At 46.5% G+C, this 12,011-nt stretch overlaps 1 protein-coding gene across 2 annotated transcripts in view; it reads right to left on the reverse strand.

Annotated features, from left to right (window-relative positions):
* GPC3 (glypican 3) overlaps positions 1 to 12,011 on the reverse strand; it is a 267,204-nt gene that overhangs the window by 194,107 nt on the left and 61,086 nt on the right. The window lies entirely within an intron of this gene.

Here is a 12,011-nt window from a genome sequence, read left to right on the forward strand (position 1 = left end):
GTGTCCTCACCAGAGCGCTTGTATCAACTGTACTGTCAGAGTGGGGCATTGTGAGACAGCTCCTGAAAGCCAATAACAGTCGACATACGCAATGCAGTGTCAACACTGACACAGGGTCAACCTAATTACATCGACCATGGCTCTACGCTGCTCAGGGAGGTGGCGTTACTGAGCCGACGTAGAGAGGCACTTACGTCGGCCGGAGCCAAATTTAAATGAAGACGCTCCCAGAGCCAGGCTGACGCAAGGCAGCTTACATCAACCTAACCCTGTAGTGCAGACGAGGCCAGAATTACCATCGGGGGCTGGTTTTCCAAAGAAGCCCCCAGAGGCAGCAGGCTCCCTCCAGACACAGCGAAGGCCCTTCGGCTCCATTTTCAGGCTGTATCTGTTCTTGGGGTAAGACCTCCAGGGCTGTCAGCCTGGTGCTGTCATAAAACCCCACCAAAGTGAAATGATACAGAGGTTTTGACTTACGAACGACGTGATACTCAAGAGTCGGGTTCCCCATGCACCCTGCACCCTTAACTCACTGTTGTCCACAGGTGTTCCGGGCAAGCAAGGAAAGTGAGCAGCAGCAGCATGTGGGAGGAGTGGGGAGGCCGAGCAGTGTGCAGCTCTGCTTTCGCCAGCTGAAATCAGACTGGAGCATTCGGCAGGGTTGAGAGAGCAGCTACGTGCACCCGGCCCATTGCAGATGGTACAGGTCCCTGCTCCAAGGAGCTGACAATCCAACGCACAGGCAGCACAGGAGACGTCAGGGAGAACAACCCAGACACAAAGAACCGCAGCCGGCCAGGGAGGTGGGATGGCAGAGCGGCTGAATGGCGATGGCTTGTGTGTTATTCGGGGAAGGTGAAGAAGACTGCAAAAAGAGCAGAGGGCGGAGACAAAATGAGCAGGGCAGGGAGGAAAATGAGAGCACAGAGAGGGGCAGGAACTCAACTGTGCAGAGCTCGGAAAGAACAGAGAAGGAGCAGGAACTTAAAGAAGAAAAAGCACAAGCCACAGAGACACTTAGAGAGAGCTGCTGTGGCCAGGTGGCAGGAGAGGCGACCGAGCTCGGACAGATGGCGAGAGGAGCCAGGGAGGCTGGAGCGGTATCATGGTTTCCCTCTCCTATTTTGACTTAAAGAGGGAACAAGAAGAAAGGCCAAGAGCAGTTTAGGAAAGAAGCGGTTATTTCAAGAGAGGTTTTGGGTTTCCTCTCAAAGCAGCTCAGCGTCACTGCCTGCAAAAGTCCCCTCCTGGTAGCTTCAAGCATGCCAGGCAAATTGCCAGGGGCACCAAGTCTGCCACAAACAAGAGTCCAACCCTGGCACTCCAGCCTCCGTTCACTGCAGCGTTAAGCTACAGAACCCCATAGCAGAGTCACTACCGATGGAGGACTGGAATCAGCCCTGGTGCAACTCCTGTGACTTCAGCAGGGCTACACCAACAGTGACTGTGACCCCATGGGCCACATCAGCCTCAACTTTCAATCTACTTGTTCTTGTCTTGGGGCTTGATCCTGCTCCCGCACACGTTCATGGTCACCACCGGTTTCACGGACTCTTTGTCAGAACGGGAAGAGCTTTCCAAATGATTTTTTTTAAATGGGAAATTCAGCGATAGAAAACAAAAACACTACAGACAGAGCAGGTAGCGCTGCTAGGGTGACCAGACATCCCGATTTTATCGGGACTGTCCCGATATTTGCTTGTTTGTCCCGCGTCCAGACCAATGTTAGGTCGGGACACTGGACAAACAAGCAAAGGTTCCGGAGCCTGGAAGGGCTCACGCCCTTCCCCGCCCCGACTCTGCCTCCTCCTTCCCCAATTGGCTCCCTCCCCAAATCCCCGCCCCCATCCCCGCCCCATTGGCTCCCTCCCCAAATCCCCGCTTCTTGCCAAGCACGCCATGCCCAGGAGACGCAGGGGAACGTGGGGCCGGGGTGAGTGTGAGTCCGGCCTGGCCCCGAGCAGACAGGACTCGGGCGCGATGCCTGGATGGAGAGTAGGGGGTGGCCTGCGGGGCCAGTCGGTGGCTGTTCTCCCCACTTGGGCAGCGGGACACGGGAGCAACCGCTGCTGCAGCTCCCACTGCCGCGGGGGGAGGAAGCGGCCAAGCAAGTGGCGCCCGGGCCTGCTGCGGGGACCCAGCAGCACGCACACTGCACCCCGCCACTGGCCAGTCGCGTCTGGGCTGGCTGCCCAGCTGGTGCAATCCCGCGGTGGAGGCATCGGCAGCCCAGCCCCGTTCGTTCCCCTGTGGGACCCGAGCGGGATGTGGGGGGCTGGGACCTGCTGCCCCCACTCCAGGGCCGCCCGCGGGATTGCACCAGCTGGGCAGCCAGCCCAGATGCAACTGGCCAGGGGCTGGGCGCGCGGTGTGCGTGCTGGGTCCCCGCAGCAGGCCCGGGCTCGGGGGGTTCATGGGCACCAGAGCCGCAGCCGCCAAGTTTGGCCAGCGGCCGCTTCCTCCCCCCGGGGATGTGGGAGCTGCAGCAGCGGCTGCTCTCAAGTCCCGCTGCCCAGGTGGGGAGAACAGCCGCCGCCTGGCCCCGCAGGCCACTCCCTACTCTCCCTACAGGTACCATGCCCAAGTCCTGCCTGCTTGGGGCCAGCCCGGACTCACACTCACCCCGGCCCTGAGCTTCCCTGAGTCTCCCAGGCCTCCCTCCAGCGCTTGCGGAGGGAGAAGGAATCGGGGGTGGGGAATTTTTTTTTTTTGCTCTGCCGCCATTTTTCCCCCCATTGCCCCCCCCCCGATATTTGACCTGGGTGATCTGGTCACCCTACTTAAGGTTGGCTGCCACTTCCCATTGTAAGACCCTGTTTTCAGCTGCTTGTCATTTTGGCCAAACTTGCATTTTCCAGGATGACATTTTTAGGGGGTGGGGGGTGTCTTCCCAAGTCTGAATTGTTCTGGAAAGTTTCAGGAAAAAGGGCTCAGCTGTTCCTGAGAAGATGATTAAGGAAACATACATTATTTGCTCATGTAAAAAAAAAAATCTTACAATTACTTTGTTGAGAAGCTCTTGCACCACCATGCTGTGGAGCAGAGACTTGAAACGTGGCAGACCATGTCCAGGCTGTCTCTTTTGCTGTTCCCATGAAAGACTGCCCAACTCTGATCAAGTTATAACCCTCTGAAAAAAATCTTATTTCAGGCATGCTCAGTAGAGACTTTTTCAAGTTCAGCAGCTAAATTCTCTGAAGATTCTACCTGCACTGAGCATGCTCCATCCTGACACTGCACAGGACTTGCTTGCAATTACTTCTGCCATTTCCTGGAGGCCACTGTAGCACTAAGCTATTGATGCTTCCCCTGCTGGTGCCCAGATGGCATAGAATAAGAACTAGATGCTAACAGATTTGAATGCAGAGGAGATGAGGCCTGGACTCTCTGTGGGAGAGAAAGGCAGGGGGATTGGGACAGAGTTGGCCGGCATGGAATGGGGGACGGGAACCGTGACAGGACTGACTCGGGGGAGAGGGGAAAGAGAGTGTGAGACTACCACAATGCATACCCCCCAAGAGGGATGAACTGAGCAACCTTAATTCTACCATATGCTAACTTGTGTGTGCTTGAGTTTGTAACCCTGATGTGCTTCAATACCGTTTTAGTTTAAGGCTGAAATTTAAGGAAGTTAGGTGTCCATCTCCCAATGAATTTCAATGACTAATTCCTTTAGCCTTCTTTGAAAATCACAGCCAGAAGTAGGAGTGGGGGGACCCAAACTTTCATATAAGGTTCATCCTCTAAATCTGACCATTTACAGAGAATACTCCCACCTCCCCACAAATTATTATAATAAACTACCCCCATTACAGATTATTGGATCCCTGATTCCAACTTTTCTTTTCAGGGAAAAGAGAATCATAAATCCATTGTTGGGGCTTAAGGGGAGGTTTTCCCCCCTTTTTGCTTCAAGCTCATTATGTCACAGTGTGTCCTTTTAGTGCGATTACACTGAAGAAATACAATGCGCCATTTCAACTTTTTATTCGGCAATGGCGTTGTTCCAAAGGCTAGCTGAAAAACACGTTACTTCCACTCTGAAAAACAAACAAATTTTAATTGCCTAAAAGTCAGAGATAATTTTATTTAAAATCTGTTGGTAGATTTTGGTATTAACATTTTACAAATAGCAACATCACACTTTTCTGAGTTTCTTTTTAAAATATGCATGTCTTTCTATGGGTTACGTGTTCCCCATCATAAAAAAGGCAAGCTGCATTTCTCATTCATGAAGGTCTCATTTTTAATCTGCTGTCTCAGAGTTCTTGGTTTGTATTTGGGGAGAGAAAAGAAGGTAACAGGAAAATAAAACTCTTTCTTTTCAAAAGAAAATGATTTTAAAAAGAAAAAAAAATGCCAGGCTCCCGCTGCCTTTGCCCGAAAGGATCCCAAAAGTACTTGTGAAAGCAGATGTAATGTGATGCTCACACTGGGTCCTTGAATCTCATTACTCCCACAGCACATTAACTTGACATTTAGAAATATTGTTTTTGAAAGCTATTATAACACTTAAAAGTTCCTGACAATTTCTGATCTGCAGGGCATCAATGGAAACAACGGTGTGTAATTAATTTTCACAAAAAAACCCTCAACCCCTACTCCACACTTCTGCTAGAAGATGGCAAAAGCAACCACTCCAGGCAGCTACAGAGATATACTGTATCTGCCACAGACCCACTGACTCTTCATCCATCACGCTGAGCTGTCTGGCGTGAGTGCTGGGGAAAAAAGCTCTTTTCCCTGCCCCGCTTTTCCAGTGCTCTTATTGAATGTACATTGGGGCAGAAGAGAAACGGGCCCGGGGCTCACACCCACCACACCACAATGAGGAGTGCAATGGGAGTTCTGCACATCAGACCCAATTCTCAGTTACATTAAGGTCCACTTACATCACTCTGCCAGCATGAAGGAACTGCAAAGCAGGCAGAAACAGCACTCTGAGAATATGTCCAGCACACACCTCCCTGCATGGTGGAGCGTTTCCTACACAGCAGTTAAACAACCGCAGCTGGCCAAGACCAGCTGACTTGGGCTTGCAAGCAAGGGTGTTCGGTTTTGTGCTAGTAGAAAGCTGGCAACCCTAGGCTGCAGGGGCAAAGGGACGCAGAGCATAAAATTAGAGCAGCTACGAGGCTGCTGCAACTTACACCAGAGGCCAGATAGGACCCTGCAAGGCCCCCGAATGTGGCAAGTGCAAAAGTTAGTTGATGCCACCTTCACCCCCACACATCAAGTCAGGAAATGGACAGAGAATCAGGACCCTCATGTGCTCTGGAACAAGCCTGCCCTGCTGCTTGCCTGGAGAAGGGCCTTTTCACCCCTTCTCCTACTCCAAGCCCAAAACAAAATATAGCCTTTGCTACTACCCCAGGCAATGCATGACTCCACATGCAAGCAGACAAAATGGAATCTTTATACTAATAGCATTAAAAATTCACATTCCAACTTGTAGGCGGATAAAGAGGAAATCATGCACTGGAAAAAATATGTATCTGTATTTAAAATATATCCCAGGACACATACCTGTGGTATTTATTTATCAAAGTGAACTTTCTGCAGCTGGAGGACTAAGACTATCCCCATAGTGTATGGGTAGAGAAAGTACATACTGTGTTTTCTGTGCCACTTTTCCTGTGTTCCTTCACCTACCTGCCAGACAGGTTTGCTTTATTATCATCCACTCATGATGTGTTACATTAAAACCTGGCCTGGATTAAGACCAGTACAATAATGCACCTCACTTTCCAAAAATCACCTTCTTTCAGCAGAGATTCAGATAACCACATCCTCTGTTTGCTTCACGTTGCTCTTCCATCTCCCAGCATGTGGAACGGAGTTCTGATCTTTCCCTATTTTTTAATAGCAGTTCATCCATCCCAAACAAACAATACATGCTGTATTACATTTGTGCCTGTGAGTTACAGATAATGGATTCTTTCTGCAGTGTTTCTACACCTGAGACTTGAGATCACATTTTAAAACCAAGACTTCAGAACAAAAACAGAGACTTTACTCCCGACATTCCTTTTGTGCGTTCCATTATCAGATTCAGACATGCTCCCCCTAACTGGGCTTAATGACTGACAGGCTTATATCTGCCTCTCTTTACCTACAACAACCAACACCCAGATCACATTCCAAAGGAACATCCCAAGATCTTTGGTTCAAACCAAAGAGAATGTGAAACTAAAATACTACTTAAAAACCTGGTTGTTTAGGGGAGGAGGAATGACAACCAGCCAGCTATGTAAATGCATGAAACTTATCAAGATGAAATGGTGTAATTGCAAACGATACCACATATGGGGCATTTCACTGCAGTTGGCCATCTGCAGTAGAGTATTTTTTTCTCTCTTATCAAAATGGTAATTTATAATCTCTTCCTCCAAGTTTGGTCTTATACACCTATTTATAACACTTGAAAAGGAGCCGATTCCTGCTTTGATTCAAAAGCTCTCTTCTTATAATTTACATTATTCAAGTAAAGTGCCTCTAAAAGGAGTGCCTTGATTTCAAACTGGCACAGATTCTTGACCAGCTAGAAACAAAACTGCATGTAACACACACAACAAAAAGAAGACAGGATATGGGAAGGATGAGGAGAATCACAAACCAAAAGAAAAGAAAAAAAAAAGGAAAAGTTTTGGGTAGGGGATTTTAAAATGAGGAGAAGTGGGCTAAGTTCTGCACTGAGTTGAACTGTGGTAAATCTAGAGAAATTCCCTTGATCTCAGTGGTGTGGCTTCAGATTTATAAAAAAAGCAGTAGGTTTATGTATATGTAAGAGCAGAATTTGACCCAATATGTTTGTTATAGTAGTTGTCCTTTGTTCTGACACTGAGGCTGTTAGTTTAAATATAAATTCCAGATTACGGGCCAAATTCTGCCCGACATAACTGATTTAAATTGACATAACTGATCTTTTGGAGTGTGATTTGACACAAATTTTCCATCGGTTCTTCTACTCAGTAAAATAACCTTTAAACTTAAGTTTGGAATACATTAGTCTTCTCTGTGGTTCCAACACTAGTAACCATTTAAGGGCTGAGAAACTCCAAACTAATGTACAGAATTCTTTGTGTCTTTATACAGGAGAGACCAACTCATCTGTCAGTGTTTGTGCCGTGAGCTTTTTGGTGCGCTAGAGACACCCAACTCCAGTTACGTATCCTGTAGCCACAAATTTCAAATGCAGACTTGAGGGGGAAAAAAGTTTCAATGAAGCTCTATTCTAGGGAAGCATGACTTTAAAAACCCCTATTTATTGATTAGGGAACTAGTAACAGGTTTACAAATCCTCACCATGTAAATATCGGAACCAAAATAATTATTACAAGTGAGCTTTTGCATAAAAAGACATTATACAGAAATATAGTTGTCAGCTCACTCTGCTTAAGAGGGTGTTACCACATTACTGAGCGTGCATCACCTCTGACATGTTTCAGGTGATTTTATGAAATTGTGTGACCTCTCTCATTATACACATTTAACAGACCCGGCACAGCTATCATATGTTAATATTTTTTTTAATGGACAGGTGTGATGAGGTGGGTTTTTTTTGTTTTTGTTTTTGTTTTGTTTTTTGCAGGTAAGTGTACCTTGTCTGAGTACTAAATAAAAGGTAACTAAATCTCTATTTTCCTCTGCCTATTTTACTGGCTATACAGTTAATGTGTTAATTTTTCCCGTCGCAACAACCTCCCATATTTTTTGAACCGTTTCTCTGCGGTTCAGCTATTTTTCTCTTTCCAGTGAGGGGTTATCAGGAGCTGAGCAGCTAGTAGCAGATGAGAGATAAATTCTTCATTTCTTTTTCTGTGACCATTTCCGCCAGAAAGCCCCAGGAAGACTGCCAAAGGATCACTGGGTAACAAATATCCAACTATTTGTGGTATTTGGGTACAGATGGGAAGCGTGACTTTTCCAGAAGCAGCACTGAAGTGAGAGTGCCTCTGAGCATTGCTAAATTTTAGTGACAGAATGGCCCTAAATGAAGGATGAAGTACAGGAACGGTGGCTGATGTCCTTAACGTGGATTTTTTCTCCTTACACCGGTACTCTGTTACCTTGGCAGGTTGTGATATTGTTCATATTTGTTTTGGGTTGTTTTTTTTTACTCCAGTTGAGCATTCTCAATAGAAGTAACCGCAATGAATCTTCCTAGTGCTTGAAGTGCAGCATCTGTCAAAGTGACAACAGTAGCCGTGCAACTCCCTTTGGTCTTAATAAACCAAATGATGTTGCTGTGCCTCCAGTGCATCTAGGATTACTGTCCACTTTCAACCAGTACATGAAGAGCCAGAGCTGACAGAGGGTGGAGCTGGGGTTCACTTTTGAAAGAGGAAGTCAAGGGGTGCGCACACACGACATGTAATAAATTCCACTCCTAGAAAGATTTCACAGCATCTCTCCATTGGCATTCGCTTACGTTGTAGCATTACTCTTATACGTATAATTTTCAGAGGTGGTACCTCAACCTGCAATTTTAAAAACATAGCTGTAGCAGTATGTGATGGGGTGTCCACCCCATGCAGGAGTGGAAGGGGTTAATGGAAGCCATATGGGCCTTGTAGACTGAATGCTGAGAGGAAAGCCCTGGTTAGGGGAAGAGGCTCACCTAGGCAGGAACAAGTGGGGCCTGTGTAAAGCCAGGTAGCCGGCTACAGACAGGGGAGCTGCTGCTAGGAAAGGGAGGTAGGCCGCAGTCACTCCCTGAGTGGAAGGAGTTGATGGCTGGCAAACCCAGAGCGGTGGGGAAGCCAGAGAGGTAGGAAGAAACCAAGGAAAGAGCAACAAGGGGCAGGACATTACAGAGACCTTGGCTGCTTGTTACAGGGTTCCCCTACCAGCCACTGGGAAGTAGCCAGGGCCTTGCAGACACCAGCCCGACAGCAGGTCTGGAAAGACCAAATTCCCAGGAAGAGGGAGACTTTAGTGAATCTGGGAGCTGGGGCTTGCAGACACATACGAAATATCGTGAAATATGTGATGAAAGCAGAGCATGGTCAGCACTGTTTACATTTGCACTGTTCAAACTGAATTACAGTTCTCTCCAATGGCCCGATTCTGCCTTTATTCACACTTGCAGTACTTAGCTCTAGGAGTGGCCCCACTGATCTGCAGAGTAAAAGTCTACTCAGTTTTTAAAGCTAGGAGAAAGTTTTAAGGTTATTAGGTCAACTTGAATTACTTTTGCAACTTGTATTTCAAATGACAGAATTCACAAACTCTAATACGTTTCCCTCTAACTTATAACCAACCAGACTGCACAGGATGGATTAATCTCAATGTCATGTATCATTCCCCAACAAATGTACTGTTCTACTGTATCCAGATAGTTGACCATGTTTGCCAGTAGAGCATGGCTGAGATTCTCTCTCTTACTGAACCAACTTCTGTCGGTGGAAGAGACAGAGACAAGTTTCAAGCTCAGTCTGGTATGTGGAGTAGTTTGCTGTGTGACCAAGTCAACATACATGTAAAACTTAGTAATACTATAAAAACTAATATACAGATATAGCTATAAATATATATAAAAACAAACCTTCAAGCCAGATCCCGTCACACTGCCACAGTACATTCCTAGTGCGGTACAAACAATAGGACCTACCAGAAATGTTCAGTCTTATTGTTACTCTTCGTAAGCCTTGCGTAGTTTTCTGTCAAGTCCACCAAAGAGACACATTGCATCTTAGACACGACATTTTTTACACTTGCCCAAATTCACACGTTTTTGCTAAAACCTCTGTATTCCTTGTGGGAAAAAATGGAAACTGAAAACCTCCCAATTCTGTACAAGCCCAAGGTATTTAGAAGGAGGAGGAGGAGCTCTATCTCTGCATGTCAGATTGCTACAGAACATGAAGTGCACAAATCTAGTACTATGATGGTCAGTGTTGTCTTCTTGCGCCTCACTGTAATTTAGAACAGCTGCCTCATTCAGACACAAAATGATTTACACAGAGACCCAAGAAATGCTGATGCTGCTGTAATAGCTGGAAAAGAAGCTACATCAAACAACGGTAACCACGACAGAAATTGCCACATAGTGGAAGTCTGTTTTGGGGGTCTACCACTTACTCCGGCCAACACCAAGTGATCAGATATACAGATGTTTAAGAACAGAGTTACTTTTGGGGGCCATCTTGTCCAGTCCATGGCCACTTAGCAGCAAAACCTTACTTTTGAGCAGCTAAGGAACTATCCATGGTATTCTATGCTCACGAAAGCTCATGCTACAATAAATTTGTTAGTCTTTAAGGTGCCACAAGTACTCCTGTTTTTTCTGAAACCTATCCATGGTATTGAGCACCATGCTTGCTACTGTTTGCTGGATGCAGTGCAAACCTTCATTCTAGGACTGATACCGGACACCACCTGGGTGCACAAAGGGAGATAGTGGAAGGGGCATCACTATAATATTTAAAGAAATTCTGTTAGATATTCCTTGTTAAACAATTGTTTGAGTGATCCAAGTTTAGCTATTAAGTAACATTAGTTTGCCATTTTCCCGTTACAGAACAAAATTCAAACCTTTCCAAGAAAGAACGCAGTCAAGCTATCAGCACTGGGTTACAGCCAGACTGCGAGTGATTATCTGGTTCCAGTTGACTTGGTCACTGAATGCAGATAAAGATCAAGCAATTTCTTTTTTTCTAGTGTTACTTACAAGTTTCTTCATCTTAGGAAGTAATAAAAATCACTTATAAATTCTGTGTTGATATGAATATTATTATAATATTTGGCTAATAAATTAAGTAGAAAAGAAAAAAAATCCTGGTCAGGAATGGATGCTGCAGGAAAGTAAATAATGAGGAGAGTAGCCAGAAAGAAAAAGAGTTAGATCAAATAAAGGCTTACAGATTAAACAGACAGTTGAGCGCAGATAAATATATTGTAATGATGACTTCGATGAGTCTTTATCACACACACTTCTGTGCGTCACCCACTACGAGGAATAACAGACAGAGAAAAAGAAAAGTTTGACTGTCATGTTTGTGTGCATCACTAATGAAGGAAGAGAAACAGAAGGGATGGAGTGAAAACAAATCTCAGTGCATGGAATGAGAATGGGAGACTTCAAAGAGATTTTATGTTTGGAGATCTCTATGTGGGGGGAGGGGGAGAGCAGTCCTGAGAAAGGAAGTGTTGTCAGACACAGAGATACAGCCATTCCATCCAAAATCTTCAGGTTCCCCCACAAAGTCCTTTACAAAATTGTTCTAGCAACGCCATGTGTGCTTAAGGCATTGCTCACTGGAATCAGGGATTAAAACCAGCTCCAAACAAACCTCTGCTTAGCTTCAGACAGACTAGTTTAAATTGAAACAAGAGAGTGTCCACAACACCCTTTGCTCTGGTTTAACTGAAAGTGTGATTTTAAACTGGAGCAACTTTGCCCTGTTCAGAAGCCCTGACTTTTCAGCCACGGGCTAATGGTGTTTACTTCAAGCGCCTGCACATTCACATCTTCCCAGTCTTTTATCATTTGTACAAAAGCTGTATAAACATGGGGTCCAATACCAAGGGCGCTCAACATCCTTAGCCCACATTGCTCTCAAGGAAGGTAGATTCTCCCCATGTTCCCATGTGCAGGGGTTGCTCTGGACATTTCGCCACCCCAAGCACAGCGTCATGCCGCAGGGGGGCTCTGCCGGTCGCCGGTCCCGCGGCTCCGGTGGACCTCCCGCAGGCGTGCCTGCAGAGGGTCCGCTGGCTCCCGCGGCTTCGGTGGAGCCATGCGACCAGCGGACCCTCCGCAGGCACGCCGCCGAAGGCAACCTGCCTGCTGCCCTCCCGGCGACCAGCAGAGCACCCCCCGCGGCACGCCGCCCCAAGCACGCGCTTGGCGTGCTGGGGCCTGGAGCCGCCCCTGCCCATGTGATCAGATCATCCATCCAATGGAGCTTAAATTTCAAATATCAACTGCTCACCACAAACTACTTGCAAATTATCTATGGGCTCGGAATTGTTCGAAATAATTGAAACAAATATATTTGAGGGACACC

Source organism: Mauremys mutica, chromosome 9 (assembly GCF_020497125.1).
Source record: "Mauremys mutica isolate MM-2020 ecotype Southern chromosome 9, ASM2049712v1, whole genome shotgun sequence".
NCBI classification, from domain to species: Eukaryota; Metazoa; Chordata; order Testudines; family Geoemydidae; genus Mauremys; species Mauremys mutica.